The sequence below is a fragment of the Heterocephalus glaber genome, unplaced genomic scaffold, assembly GCF_053883595.1.
Source record: "Heterocephalus glaber isolate CG9 unplaced genomic scaffold, H.glaber_assembly_v1.0 deba00001571, whole genome shotgun sequence".
Classification (NCBI taxonomy): Eukaryota; Metazoa; Chordata; class Mammalia; order Rodentia; family Bathyergidae; genus Heterocephalus; species Heterocephalus glaber.
In genome coordinates, this window is record NW_028258356.1 from 8,337,576 (window position 1) to 8,354,269 (window position 16,694).

The window sequence follows — 16,694 nt, forward strand, 5'->3', positions numbered from 1 at the left end:
ATACTGTTAGGAGAAACTCCAAAAGAGGGCTAAAGAGGAAGAGAAGAAGGAGAGGGAGGAGGAGATAAAAAGGAGCCCTTCGGCAGCTTTGTAGTCAATCATGGGACTAGCAGATAATAAAGAGACTCAGAAAAGCAGTCAAGATGAAGTCTCAGGCATGGGGATGCTTGGGTAAGGAGAGAAAGGGAAGAAAACTCACCATGTAGTGTTTGCTGTGAGAGGATGAAGGGAAGGAATTTAAATGCATTTTAAGAGTGTCATGTGGGAATGTGTAAGGGAGGCCCTTGAGAAAATTGTAAGTAAGATAAGTACATGAAATGTATAAAGCACACTGTGAAAGTCTTTCTATGGGAACAATCATGTTAAAGCAACCCATCATTATCAGCTAGAAGTAGAATTGTGGTGTATTTACCTAGTCAAGGTAGAACAGTGCCACAAGTAGGCTAATAGAAGAATATTAGAAATCCATGAAAACCACAGTGAAGTCTCAGCTCTTCTCAGTCCACATTTGCGATTAGGGAATGAGTGAGAGTACATTGTTTAAATAATCATCCCTTTATAGATGACGCTAGTTCTGGCAACTCAAAGGAAGAAGCACAAGACTTTTAGTACTGGTCTTACAGAAGAACAAAGCTGGTCTGGAAAATAGCTTTCAAATTGGCCACAACATCCTATTAAATATCCAGGCGGTGAATTACTGAACAGGCTGTGTCCTGCAGGCACTGTGTACCAATTAGCAAAGAAGATCTGGACCAAGAGCATTACTTAAGTCATGGAGACACTCCTTTCTCTACCTTAAGCCATACTGCATCACTCTTCCTTTCTCTCAATAGAGAAGAGAAAATAAAAAGAGGAAGAAAGGAACATCACTATCCTATTGAATGTCTAATGACAGAAATAATTACATTAAGAGCTAACATGTAGTAAACACTCACTATGTTTAGGGCACTGGTCTCAGTGCTTTAGTTGCATTATCATATTTATTTAATCCTTGTGACAACACAATGAGGTAGTTATAATTTACCATTACCAGGATCTATCTCCTTTCAAGCTAGTGGATGATTATTGATATTGACTCACAGATAACAGGACTCCAGTAGGTCATTCTGCTTATGTGGCTTGTTAGGAGATCTAGGGAAGACTGTATTCCATACAGTTTCAACGTGTTCACTTGTAAACTCCAGCTGTAAAAGCTATCTTGAAGAGTTATCTTGGGAATTAGCGATATTAAACAAATGGTCTAACACATTGGCTAACATAGGAAAGCACATAATAAAGCAAAGTTAATGTCAAGCCCTTTCTAATTAAACTCTATTCTATTCTCATATTTTAAAGTTAAAGTCAGAATAAAATTAATTATCACTCTTACCATCCTCCTCCACACCAGCTTTTTTTTTTGGTAAGTCTACAGAAAAGGGAGTTGTGAAGCAAAAGAGTGATAGACCAGCTCATAGTGAAAATGAGAGACATTCTTTGTTCTGGATAATGATTTTTATCTACTTCTGTTAAAATAATAACCAAATTTTGAGTGCAAACAGTTAATATTATAAAAAGATTCTCATTTTTCCATAAGTCCACACCTGCATGGCCAGTAGAGATTGAATCAGAAAGACAAGTTCCAGGAATTCAGGACTGAGCTAGGCTAAATTATTTAAGTTAATTATTTTGAGTTAATATTTGACCTTTCAAAGTCAGGACAAAGCACAAGTAATGAGAGATGGAGTCATAGATAGTCCTGACATGTGTCCTCTGCTAGATTCAGGTGATTTTAGTTGAATGAAATGATGTATTTGGTTTTTGATAATTTCAGATGTTCAAAGTGTATTTGAGTGTTTTTAGGAAAAACAAAAGGCAAAAGTGATAAATAGTGACATGTGGTAGGAATGGTTCATGAAAAAAACTAATAACCCTACCAATTAATACCATTTGTACCCTAGGGAAGCTTCAGAATTGTTCAGGGGCTTGGTCCTAATTACCTTCTAATGAAGATTTGATTTAATTTGCTTGTTATCTCTCATTCTGATTATTTTCCTCTGTATTTGCCTTGTTTTTAATTCCATAGTGTTAAAATGTTAAAGCTTAATAATCTCAGCTCAGCAGCTGAGCTCCTCAGAAGAGGTGCTGTGCTAATCTCACAAGCAGTGTAACTAGTGATGAGGGGACCTACTCTATTGTTCTAGTTGTATTTTTTCTGTGCTATCTCTTCTTGATGAAAGGAATGATCTAGAGGTGGCAGAGATCTGGGACAGTATTCACTTCTATAATCTGTCTTACTATTGCTCTCTTAATTTGCTTTTGCTTTGTTTAAAATATCTTATAGGTTTAAAAAAATTTTACTTAAAATGTATTTATATCAAAGCACCACATTCACATTATTGAGAGTCAAACAGTTTAATGGGGCTCATTGTCTAAAACATCAACCTCTGCCAATGACACTCCTTCGCCTCCACATTTCCCATTGTCAAGAGGCAAACACTTTTACCTGTTTTTTCTGATTTTGAGATCAGGGTAATAACAGTGGGAGCACTCATTCCCTTTCAATTTCATTAAAGATCTTGAGGAATATTGGTGTTAGGTCTTCCCTGAAATTTTGTAGAATTCAGCAGTGAATCCATCCAGACCTATGTTTTTCTTACTTGGTAGGCTTTAAAATTATTATTATTGTTTCCATTTCATTGCCTATTATTGGGTTATGCAGAGTTTTAAAATCTTGGTTCAGCTTTAGTAATTCATATGTATCTAGCAATCTATCATTTCTTCTGAATTCTCTAATTCATTTGTTTACAGGTTTATGAAGTAGTTGTTAAACATTTTTTGAGCTAGTGTTAAACAAAAATAACCCTTTTTGATTTTGGCAGTGTTCATTGTGATTTCACCTTTTTCATTTCTATGCATTGGTATGGTCTTTACTGTTTTTGGTTAGATTGGCTAAGGGTTTGTCTATTTTGATTATTCTTTTGGAGAATCAACTCTTTCATTTATTGATTTTTTTTGGTCTCAATTTCATTGATTTCTGCCCTGGTCTTTATACTTTCTGTCCTTGTATTTGCTTTGGGTTTGGATTGTTCTTAGCTTCCTAGGACCTTGAGGTATACTGTTAGGTTATTTACTTGGGCTCATTCTGTTTTGCTGACATGGGCTTGACAGCTATAAACTCCCATCTGAGGACTGCTTTCATGTGTCCCACAAGTTCTTGTATATTGTACTGGCATTATCATTTAGTTCTAGAAGCTGTCTAATTTTTTCCCCTTTATTTCTTCTCTAATCCATTATTTATTTAACAATGTATTGTTTAGTTTCCACACACTTGGATAATTTCTTTCATTGTTGATTTTTAATTCCATTTTTTATAGTTTCATCTGATAATATGCATGGTACAATTTCAATTCTTTTACATTTACTTAAGCTTGCTTTATTGGTAGTATGTGGTCTATTTAAAGAAAATTACATGTACTGTTGAGAAGAATATATATTCTGTTGTTGAGTGGAACATTCTGCAGTACCTATTAAATCCACTTCCTTGTAAGTTTTGTTCAACTCTGATATTCTTTGTCGATTATTTTGTTTAGTTGCTCTGCTTATTTGTGATAGTGGGGTATTGAGATGCCCCACTGTATTTGTGTTTATGTTTGTTTGCTCTTTTATGTCCAGTAGTACTTGTTTTATGAAGTTGGGTATGCTATTTTCTGATGCATGTATGTTAATAATTGTTATTTCTTCCTGTTGGATTGTACCCTTAACCAACATGCAATGACCTTCTTTGCCCCTTTTGATCAGTTTTTGCCTGAAGTGCACTTTGTCTGAATATAGGATAGTTACATCTATTTTTTGTCAGGTTCTCATTGTATGGAATGTTGTCTTCTATCTTTTGACTTTTAGTATTTCAGTTTCTTTTTGGGTTAAATATGCTTGTATACAGCATACTATTAGATTTTGTTTCATTACCTATTCTGCCAGTCTATGTCATTTGATTGGAGAATTGAGACCATTCACATTGAGAGTTATTACTGATAGGTATTGACTTATTGCTGTTAGTCCATTATTTTCCTGTTTCTGATTCTCTGTCTTTCCCTACTACTTACCCTACTTGATGTACTCATTCCATTAGACTTTTTTAAATTGTTAGTTTCATTATCTCTTTGTAAGATATCCTACAGAACTTTTTTGGAGTGCTAGTTTGGTGGTCATGAGTTTCTTTAGGTGTTGTTCTCATGAAAATATCCTATTTCTGCATCGATTCTGAAAGATAGCTTTGTAGGCTATATCAGCCTGTGTTGGAAATTGTTTTCTTTTGGGGCTTCAGTCCAAGCTCTCTTGATCTTTAAAGTTTGTGTTGAAAAGTATGCTTATATAATGGTATATCTTTATATATGATTGATAGTTTTTCTCTATCTGCTTTTAAGATTCTGTTCTTGTGTTACACTTTCAGGATTTTGACTACAAGGTGGAGAGGTTCTTTTATAATCATACCTATTTGGGGTTATACATGATTTACTTATCTGTACGTTAAATTCTTTCCCCATATTTGGAGAGTTACAGTAATAAAAACAGCATAATACTGGCACAAAACAGACATGAGGATCAATGGAATAGAATAAAAGATGTAGAATTAACCCCGAGCACATTCAAATATTTGATGTTTGACAAAGAGGTCAAACATACACTGGAGAAAAGATAACCTTTTTTAATAAATGGTGATAAAAAAAATGGTGATGGTAAAACTTGTTACCAACCTGCAGAAGACTGAATTATCTCTCACTATGTACTAAACTAAAATCAAAACAGATGAAAGAACTAAATGTTAAAATAGAAACACTTAACTTGTCAGAAGATGAAATAGATAAAATTCTTGAAGTCATAAGTATAGATAAGAGCTTTCTGAACAGAATCTTGGTTGCCCAGGAAATACTACTGAGAATCAACACGTGAGAGCATATCAAATTCAAAAGCTTCTGCATAGCAAAACAACCCACAAAATGAAAAGGCAAGCTCTGGAACGGGGAAAAATTTTGCCAGCTATTCTTCAGACAGAGGACTAATATCTAGAATATATAAGAACTCAACAAAATTTAGACCCTCCCAAATAAGAGATCTAATCAAAAAATGGGCAATTGAAATGAATAGGTACATCGTAGAAGAAATACTAGTGACCAATAAATACAAAAAGAAATGCTCAACATCACTGGCCACTAGAGAAATACAAATTAAAACAATACTGTGATTCTATTTTACCCCAGAAAGATTGGCCAGCATCAAGAAATCAAGTGATAACAAATGCTGACAAGGCTGTGGAGAAAAGAGAGCTCTTCTACATTTTTGGTGGGAATATAAGCTAGTGCAGCCACTACGGAAATCAGTATGGAGATTCCTTAAAATAATTAATATTAGAAATTGCATTTGATCCAGCTATTACTCTACTAGGTAAATTCCCAAAAGGGTTAAGACATCAATTTACAGTGATACATGTACACTTATGTTTATATTAGCACAATTCATAATAGATACATCTTGGAAATGGCCTATATGTTTATCAACAGATGAATGGATAAAGAAAGTGTGGTATGTACACAAAGTGGAGTACTATTGTGCCCTAAAGAAAGATACGATTGAGTTATTTGTAGGAAAATGGATGCTCCTTGAGACCATAATGTTAAATCAGATACACAAGCTTAAATATTGTATGGTTTCTCTTATATGAGCAACCCAAATTATAAATAAAGACCAAATAAATGATAGATAATAGGCAGTAGAGGGACAGATCTCTAGTAGGAAAAGGATCAAAAGATGGAGGGAGAGTTGAAGAAAGGGAAGGAAATGGGATGAAAAAAAGGGATTAAGATGTGTTTTGTACATGTACCAACTCCACATAAGGAGTGTAAGCATATGTACTGTAAACATGTACTAATAAAAATAAAAATGTAAACCAATAAAATATTATACAAAGTTAAAAAGGGCCTGCTACAAAATCCTTAGGGCATTGCTTGGCACAAGTTGAAAACCTAGTGGCCTTAATCATATCTTACACTGCAAGCATGATTCCAATGAGTTGAAAACAGTGAGTGGTGCTAGCACAATACCATTGGGATGATACAACTAGACTTTTATGTACCATTCCATCATTACCATCTTCCTCCAGGAGAACTGTTAATTTTCTAACTTTTCTCTTTGTGACTTCTGATTATGACCCAGAAAATCAAGATGCCTGTGCTGTGTCATCTCCCAAACCTTTACCGCCCTCTCATCTCTGTCACTGCAATGCCGCCTCACCTGCCTGACCCTTGTCTACAGTTGCCTATGTATCCACTTCTCTGTGTCCCGAGCCCCTCTTCTACTGCCAGTCCACTCCATTGTATAATGCCCATCAAGTTTGCTCTCTCCGCTGTAATCTTTCATCTTGATTAATGACACCACTCTTTTCCCTTTGCTTTCTGGGTCATCATCTCTGATTATCCCAGTGTGAGTACCCTCCACTTCCAAGTAGGCACCAATTCCTAGTAATTCAATGCTTCTCAAATGTGACATCATCATTTCTTCTGTGGGCTGTTTGCTTCTCTACCTTGATTTTATTTTGATTAGGTATTTCAGAGATTGGTAGGAGAGAAAGAACTGGAATAGCAAGCACAAAATTGTACACAACTCAAAGCCAATCAAGAAATCTGGGTTTGTTCATGTAAATGCGACATGTTTGATAGTGCCATCTAATGTGTACACCTTAATCTCCTGCTTCCTCAGTTTCCTTATCTGTAAAATGGATGTCTTACTTAATGTTACTCAGATCAGTGGTACCCAGGTCATAGAAATGCAAAATCACATTGTTAATGCAAAATTTCTAGCTCAGGGTGTTGCTCACAAGAAGCCCCCAGTAGTGAGGAAGTGTTACAGTAAATACAGAGAAGATAATTAAAAAACCTGACAACTTGTAGACCTTACCTGACCCACAGACGGAGGAAGTTTGGCTTGCATAATACTTTTGTTTCTTTTTAAGTGAATTGGTTCATAAAATTTAAAAGTTTGAAAGAAATATATAAAATACATGTTTTAGGCTTCTTTTAATAAATTGAAAGGCTTGAGACTAACACTTGAAAATGATAAAAAAAGTCAAGTTTATCCTACTTACTACCACTATTAATTGCTTTATACCCTTGGTACATTACTTTTTCACTACCAGCTATTTTGCAATTCCTGGCCTAGAGAGCTTCTATGGGGCTGTCTGCTATTTTTTTGGATTTTACAATTAGATTTAATTGGTGGTTTCTCGATAGCAGCATCTCTTCAAAGAGTAAGCATGAATTGCACTATTCTGATGGCCTTTCGATGTACTTTGGAAAGGTTACAACACTGCTCATACTCACTAACCACCTACTATTTGACAAAATGTGGTAGGCGTGGGGCCCTCCCTGGGAAAGACCCTGTTCTTGCTGTCATGGAACTATCTAGCAAGAAGTAAAAGACATGGACACATGTAACCATACATCAAGGAACAATGTGGGTAATTAGTCGAATCATAGAAAGGCAGAGGCTTTGAGGTCACTGAGGGAAAAGAGATTTATTTGGATGGGATATGTGGAGAACAGTGCAATCTTCATAAAGGGGCTCCTGTATTCAGCAAATATGATTATGGGCACTAAGTAGAGGAATAGGTGGTGTGGGCCGGGCACACAGAACTTGCCTTTGAACAATCTGGAGTCTGAGAGGAGGTGACATGAACAAATGTGTTAGGGAAAGATTATAAGGGGAATATATGCCAGATAATTTAGTGTGGTTATCAATTCTACATGAGGTTAGAGGAAGTAATCCCTTACATTTGGAATTAAAATGGTAAGTTCTCAAGTAACACATAAAGGGGTAAGAATGAATTTCAGGTAGATTCAGCTGAAGAAAGTAAGCTATGTTAATTGGATTTCAAAGAAGGATAAAGGTTTAATAAGTGTAAATGGGAATTTTGTATCTGAGGTGCAACAAGGAACGATAATTAAGGGACATTTCTACCTGTTGCAGCCGCTACCTGATTATCATATCATATCATATCAATATCTTATCGATTTGCATCATCTCCCATTCTGGTAACCAAAATCTGTAACAAAACAGAAGCTCTTTTAGAAGAAAATTTAATGAAAACCAGAGCAAGACGTGTTCACACTAGCTATATTCAACATTTTACAAGTTCTAACTCATCCAATCTTGAAACTAGCTTTATGGTTTTTTAAATTATTATTTCTGCTTTAGAGTTGAAACAGCTCTGAGAGGATATGTGGTCTTGTGCAGCCATAAAATGAGCAAGAGGTATGCCTAAGATTTGAGCCCAGGAATATCCAGATTCAATGCTCGTTCTTCTTCCAACAAATGCACTACATTGTGTTGCAGTTTTGTATTGTCTTGGAAAATGCTTTTCTGAAATACGATTATTTACATAGGTTTCCAAAATTGACATCACACATCCCAAATCTTGGCTGTAATGAAAGCAGCAAATGAAAGAAATGCACACTAAGAGAACACATCCCTTTCTAATTTCAGTCATACAACTTTAACTTTTACACCCTGAAAAGCCTGCTACTGTAAAATTAGTCTCAAGTATAAATGACACTGTGTTTCTTTTCTTAACTGATTGGAAAAGTTGATCCCATCTAAGATTAGAAAATGTCACTTCTTACAGAAACATAAAAATTAAATTCATAAATTTATGTGCCACTGTGAATTCATGACGAGATGTCAATTGCTTCCTTTGGGCAATGAGCAAATGTTTATTAGATAGCTACAATGGACACACTGCTTTTCCAGGCTTTGTGGAAAGTTTCAAAGGACTAGCTGGAGGCATGATTTCCATCACAAGAAAGTTATGATATAATTAAGTAGATGGACAAAACACACAAAAATAGTGGAGACCATTAGCACTTATATAATTATAACTTTATGATATGAGGTCATGTATGCATTACTATAAAACAATGATGATTATAGCAGTGATAGGTACATGTCCAGAGATTATAAGAATGGTTAGAGTTAAGTGTAAGTGATTTTTGTAGACTGAATATGGTAGTCAAATCTGAGAATAAGGTTTGAGGAAACTTTATAAATTAGAAATCAAAGCAGTCTGTAGAATTCAAATACTTATTAGACATTTTTATTTCTTCTTGCAAGCATTGTGCTTTAGTTTTTCAAGTTGTAGACTCTGAATAATAAGTGACATAAAATAGAAAATCTTCAGTTCAAACCAATTTACCATGCAATCTTTAACATTCTCAGAAGAGCTTATAAAACTCATTCTTTTTCAGAATTCCTCAAATTTAAATAAAAAGTAACTCAAAGGCCAGTAGGAGCAAATTAAATGGTACATAGACTCATCAGAAAATATTTATGATATTATGATAAAAGTTTATCTTATTAATCCCCAATTAAAATGTTCATTATTTTGAATTTAGCAGTAAAATCAGGCATCATACTGATGCTATGCTTCAGTGAAAAAGTACATTGAAGCAATAACTATTCTCTGGGACTTTTGTGGTTTTGTAAATAGCTATGCATAATTACTGATTAAAATTAATAGTCACGTTCAAAATGCTTGAATCTAATGTAGTGATGGTACATGGTTCACATTAGTCATGCAATTAAAACTTTAGAATTAGGGTTTTGAATTCTCAAAGTCCTTCATTTTTACAGTTACACTTCATATATTACCAGAGAAACAATACTTTATATTTCTTAAGGAAAATTATGCTAAAATAGCTCAAGTGATAGATAAAAACAGAGGGAATTGTGTTTTTGTATTTTTGGTTTAGAAAATGATTAGGTCATACCTTGAATGAGTATTGTATACTTTGAGTATTGGTTTTTTCATTTGTCCTTTTATTCATTTATTTAATGATTTTTATGAAGACCTTCAATATACTACATACTGTTATAACATGTTCAAATTAGAAATAGTGCTTCCAACTTATATAACGGAAGGAGAAGTAAATGCAAAGAAAAGAAAATTTAAGATCATGAAAGGTTTTGAAGAAAATAACAGGATGCTAAAAGAGAGAACCAGTGGGTTGATGGTGAACCAATTTTAGATTGGGTAGTTAGGAGAGGCCCCTTGAGAAGGTGACATTTAGCAGACTTGAGCTGGGAAGATATGAGAACTGGAGTTTCAAGAGAAGAGAGGGAAAGATTGTGCCAGGCCCAGGAAACCGCACACACAGAGACCGTGGTAAGGAAGGATGTGGAATATTTGAAAAACCTAGGGGAGGCTAAAGTGATGGTAGTTTAAGAAATAAAGAGGATAGTGCCTGTAAATTGGGATGAGGTACAAAGTACAAAGCTTCTCAATCAAGGTCATGTTCCAAAGTTTGAATTTTTAGTGCAAGAATAGAGGAAACCATTAAGTTTTAGCTGAGGGTGACATGAGCATTAAGCCTGCTGTGTGGAGAAGGGATCGAAAGGAATCAAAATGAAGCAGGGAGACAAATTAAAAGAAAGAGACTTAATACATGTTCAGTTGGTAGATGATGGTGGTGGAGTTTCTCACAAGGATGACAGTATGAATAGACAGGAGACAGGCCCAGGATGTATTATGGAAGCAAATGGGCAAAATTAGTAATGAAGCTAATGTGGGAATAGAGTTTATCACCCTCCCCTGCACACCCCTCCAATCTCTCTGCTTCCTGCTGCCACACCAGAAGTAGCTTCTCTGTCATGCATCTGTGCCCTGCTGTCCCCTCTTACAGCCAGCTGACTGTGAACTGGAAATCTCTACAACTGTGAGCCAAAATAAACCTTTCTTCCTTTAACTTGTGAATATTGGGTATTCAGTCCTAGTGACAAAGACAGTGACCAAGATAGTGTGTAAAGTTTATTCTAAAGTTATTTGTCACTCAAATCAAGTCCTTCTAAATTTTTAAGCAAACCAAACACCACTTCAAAACATAAAGCTGCTGCTTCAGATCCTAGCACTCTGCACGCTTTACCATGTGGAGAAAGCCATCACTATGCACCTTCAGAAAGCACAATGCTAGGATGGTGGGAATATATGATAGACGGGGCATGTTTAGCATTTTCCTGGCTTCCAAACTCAAAACAGCTCAATAATATACTGTGATATGAGCACTGATTCTGAATATTTATAATATAAAACTCAATTTGAGGCAACAGTGTTATGCAGTTCAGTTGTTATTACGAACCTACTCTGTAAGCTAAATATACAAAGTAAAAATTAAGTAAAGTAAAAATTAATTTCACTAGTAAAACTAAGTATCTGTTGACTTAAAATTGTCATAGGGTAACTCTCTGTTAACTTAGAGATATAGGTAGAAGCATAGGAGGTAACTGCATATAAAATATAATTTGTTATTCTACCCTAAAATTTCCAGTTTTTTGAGTCTCCCATAACACATATTTAGACATACATATTACATATATGTATTATATGCCCTACAGATAATAATATATTTAAAAATTTACTACAACATCAACAATTTATGTGACACTTAATAGTTATCAGTTTTATCTTATGGATTCAGATTTACAGTCTAATATATGTGCTGCCAAAGCGAGCACACAGATCGACATTCTAGAATAAAAGCACAGTGATTAAAAATTCTAAAGTCTCAATACAGTACTTATTTGCAAGACTGAATTAATTTTTTGTAAAGTTATTAAGCAGCTGAACTAAAGTACTTGTTCCAACAAATCAGAACAAATAAGACTCTTCCTAACATATTGAAAAAGGCAAACTGCAGTATGAAGATCAATCATAGATGGAAAAAAAGTATAAAATATGTTTTGCTCTTGCTTAGAAATACATAACAGAAAAGCACACACTGAAACTCATTATAACTTAAAGCCCATTTTCTCACAGACTTCCACTGTTGGAGTGACAATACCACTCTGACAACAATCTCTGCAGATAATTGCACATGGGACAGCCCTGGGGAAAACTGTCCATATTAAGCCTAGGGAGCCCTGTCCAGCTAGAGTCCATCTTTCCTATGCTGCATTCCAGTGAAATCTGACTCCAGTAGCCCCCAGTGCCTTCTCTAGAGCACACTGAATTTTCCCTTCACTGCCATACTTCCTGTACTATCTTAAATTCTGGAAAGATTAAGCTCCTAGGAAGGAGTAATGGCTGAACTCAGAGATCACAGACTGGTCAGGAAATGAGAAGGCAGGATTGCTGCCAGACGAGCACATTCTAAACAATGGACTCTACAGCCCATAATTGATAAATTCTGTTATGACTTTAAGGGAAGAAGCAAGAGCAAGCACTGGTTTCTTTTGCTTTTTTTTTTCTGCAGAGAAGTGATGTAGCAACTGAAGAACAGCAATTTAAGTCTATGTATTTGGAATAGTTTTCCAGCAGTAGTACCATGATGCTCTTTTTGATGAACCCTGGAGGATAAGTGTGGCAGTATTTACTAAAATACTATGGTAGTGAACTGTTATATGCATCTGCTTATGAAAACAAATTCACAAAAGTGGTGAACTAATAAAATCTCTGAGTTTTAAAAATCTCAAATATCCCCAAAGACACTGAACGAGACTAATAGTTCTTTAAAGTCATTAGATACTTTATGCCAGACTTCCAGCTAATGATTTGACCAGGACCAATATAAATGACATATATTGAGCTATTATTTTAAAAAGGAATTCTTTCCTAATCAAGGCAAGAAATTTTACAAAATAAGGAAAGGAAGAAAGGAGAAAAGGAATGACTTTATTTTTTAAACTATTTTAAATCTTAAGAAAATTCAACAATAATCAGGATCTCTGTAAACACTGTCAATATATAAGAACTTGTTTGAAAGACTATATTTACAGTTTTAGTTACAGTTTTAGTTACAGTTTTGGAAGCATTCCTTCAGGGACATGTAATGAGTTGTATCCTCTTACTTGTTTCTTGGGGACTTCAAGTTATTCATGTCCTCCACTTTTTCTTTAGGAGAAGCTCATTTTAACATCATGCAGTATCATTCCAACAGGGGATAGAAGTGATGCATTCATAGCCCTGTAAAGACTTCCTATGTGTTAAGTCATGGTTCTGGTTAGCACTGTTGTTATTGTATTCTGTTTTATCATTCATAAGCAAACTGGAAAATAAAATTAAGGGTGAAACACAAGGAGCTTGATAATTTTTGAAAAGCATTGGAAAAGCACTGGTAAAGTTTGGCTGAGGGAGAGACTTGAGTGGATCATTGTCTCCATTCTCTGTCTTCTTCACTCTTATGGCTGTAATTGTGGAGCTCCCATCAAATACAAAGAGGAGTCTTTCTCTTAATCCATCTACAGTGCCACCCTTTCATCTCAAGTTACTCTCTTTTCTTTTCCATCATACCACCTACACCCCATCTATTCTTTGGCAAATCCCTCTGAGCCAATGGTATCATATGCTAGACATAAAGAATAGTTAAGATTATCTTTGGTTATTATTCATTTCAATAGCTATGTTATTCTGCTTCAGAATGAGAAGAAGGAACTCCTAGTACGGCAGCTCTGGGTGCAGCAGCAGCTCCAAGTCCACGAAGCTGTGACTGCCCACTTCTCCAGGCATCATCACCCCAGGTGCACACATTTCCACCTCTTTTGGGCAAACATCAAGGAGTCTTATTATTGGATTACTGGGTAAGAGTATGTTTAACTTGTAAGAAATTTCTGGACTGTCTTCTAAAATGACTGTACTATTTTGCATTCCCATCAGCAGTGAAGGAAAGTTCCTGTTCTTTCATATCCTTACCACTATTCTGTGTTGTTGGTGTCTTGGACCTTGGCTATTCTGATAAGCATGGAGTGATAACTGATTGTTGCTTTTATTTGCATTTCCCAACATTTAAAGATCCAGCTAATAGATTTATTTTTGTTGCAGTAGAAGAAACATCTTAGAAAAATTTGAATGTTAAATAATACATACTACTGAATTATAATGGAAGCGGTAGATTTAGAGATAAATCTTTAATCTAGAGATAGTACACAAGTGATGTGATTCATAAATACTAACTTTAAATTCAGGAAAATAGCTAAAGGAACTAAAAATGTAAGTAAATCAACTTAAGTCACCCTATTAGGTCATTCTTATCTTTTCTTGAAAAGAAAAAACTCTGAAAAACACTGTTTTGGAAATTCTATAATGTTTAAGGTGAGTCCCTCTCTTATAAACAAGTTATTTTAAAGATAGAGGAACAATATGGTTTACTAGAATTGGGAGAGTAAAACAGAGCTGGGTATTCTGAGTCAGAAAGGACTTAATTATATATTCAATTCTAGGAAAATCAGCTTTGCTCTCCAAATTAGTAAGACCTAGAACTATGTTTCGGCTTAGAGAAAGGATCTTAGTAAAAGAACTTACATGGGGGATTGTCTTTGTTATAGGGAGATAGAGACTTGTAATAAATCATGTTTGAGGTAGAGAGATCTGGAGGGACAAGACAATTTCCTTTGCTGCCATGTGGCCATTGGCTCTGAAGACTGAGAGAAACCTTCATTAGGTGAGTGAAAAAGCTTTGATTTGCTTAATTTTAACTATTCTGTGATGAATTTTCTTCAAGAAAATGGAATAAGCATCCCCAATTGCTCTAGAAACAGCCTCAGCAAACGCTCCAGGGGTTGCAGTGAGCTCCTGATAGCTGAGACAAGCCTGAAAACTTACTGTAGAAGGGTCTCAAGCTCAGGTTAAGATCCTTGACATCATGTGGTGAGGTGGCTTCTTCAAGCAGGACCAGGATTGGGAGGAACAGATGTGCAGCAATGACTGTAGAGAAAGAACAACGAAGCCTAGGGGGGAAAAGGAAGTCTAGGGACTTAGACTTAAACTTGCTGGTAATGAGGTGTGGAGAGGGCTTGATTATCTCATGAAACTTAGCTGGTGCCATCAAGAGTGTGTTTCAGTTTACAGTGAGCTGCCGCTTCATACCCACTTGAATGGCTAGAGTAAAAAAGCCAGGTAACAACAAATATCAAAGATGTGAAGAAATTGGAACCCTACAGTATTGCTGGTAGGAATGCAAAATGGTGCAGCCACTTTGGAAAATAGTCTAGCATTTTCTCAGATAATTAGACAGTGATCCAGTCCACACAAATAGTTGTACACAGATGTTGATATCATATTCATAAAAGACAAAAAAATCTATCAACTGACGAGTGAATAAGTAAAATGTTGTATAGCTATATAATGAAAAATATTAGATAATTAACAAATGAAGTACTGGCACATGCTACATTGTAAATGAACCTTGAAAACATTATGTAAAGTGTAAGAAGCCAGTCATATAAGAGTACATATTGTATAATTATGTTTATATAAATTGTCTAGAATCCAGAATACAAAAATCTGTAGAGCTAAAAAGCATATTTGTAGCTGTGTAGGGCTTGAGGATTATGGAAGGATCAAGGTGATAGCTGAGTTATCTGGGTTTTCTTTTTTAGATGATGAAAATGTTCTAACATTAGATGTATCAATGAATGCAAAACTCGGTGAATATAATGAAGGCTACTGTATACACTTTGAATGAGTCATGGAAGCCAAAATTCATTGAGAAGTAATTCATTGAGAAATGAATAGATTTAAAACAACAGCAGATAAATACAGTGGAATAGTCACTTAGTCTTAAAAAAAAGAAGCAAATTCTGACGTGTTAAAACATGGAGGAACCTTGGAGACATAATGCTAAGTGAAATAAGCCAATCATAACAGAAAAAATGTTGTATTATTCTATTTCAGGTGCCACTGAGGTATCATGGGGGTACCTGGACAGTAAAATCATAAAGAGAGAATGTAGAATGGTGGTTGTCTGGGACCAAAGGGAGGAGAGAATGAAGAGTTGTTATTTAATAGCTATAAAGTTTCAGTTTGAGATTGTGTTAATCTATTTTGTGCTGTTACAGTAGACCAGAGATAGGGTAAATTGTGAAGGACAGAGATTTATTTCTTACCATCCTGGAAGCTGGGAAGTCCAAAGCTGAGGCACTTGTATCTGGTGAAGGCCTTCTCAATGTGCCATTCCATGGTTGAAAGGTGTAATACAGCAATACAGACATCATGAGAGCAAACTCATGGCCTCAAGCTCCTCCATAACCAGGTGAGGTGGAGATCTATGACCTAGCATTTTTCATTAGGCCCCACTTTTCAGCATAGCTGCTATGGGAACCAAATTTCCAATACAAATTTTTTTTGGATAAATTAAAACCATAACAAAGATAGTGAAAATATTATAAAGATGAATGGTGATGATGGTGGCAAAACAATATGAATGTATTTTAAGCCACTGAACTGTATACATAAAAATATGGTATATTTTATGTTATATATTTATATTTTATCACATAAAAAACCAAAAGGCAAGTGGTGGGTTGGATTTGGCTCATGGACCAAAGTTTATGAATTTCTGATCTATGTGTAGTCTTGATTCAGACTAACTCACCAGCAGTATCCCTATTCCGATTTGATTGTGATGGTATTTAAGAGGTCACTTGGCCATGAAAGCTTTTCCCTCCTGAATTCTATTAAGTTTCTTATGAAAGATCCTTCACACAGTATTTGGCTAGTTTGCCTTTTGCCCTTCTGCCACATGAGAAGCCAGTAGAAAGGTCAAATATCCTCGCCTAGGACAATTTCAGAGGCACTGAAAAAATGTATTTTAAGCACTTATCATATGCTTGTGCTTTGTGCTTTTGCTTACTTGTTTGTTTTCTGCAGCTACTACTGCCCATGTAAGTGGTCAATAAAT

At 35.4% G+C, this 16,694-nt stretch overlaps 1 protein-coding gene and 1 pseudogene across 1 annotated transcript in view; one reads left to right on the forward strand and one right to left on the reverse strand.

Moving 5' to 3' along the window:
• The window catches only part of LOC147823672 (uncharacterized), a 239,325-nt gene extending 223,090 nt beyond the window's left edge, over positions 1-16,235 (forward strand). Inside the window, exon 4 of the mRNA XM_087192471.1 lies at positions 13,436-16,235. The gene's annotated coding sequence lies outside the window, so the exon portion shown is untranslated. The remainder of the gene's footprint in view (positions 1-13,435) is intronic.
• On the reverse strand, positions 12,836-13,525 carry LOC101717406 (tRNA-splicing ligase complex subunit ASW pseudogene; annotated as a pseudogene).
• Positions 16,236-16,694: the final 459 nt, after the last annotated feature.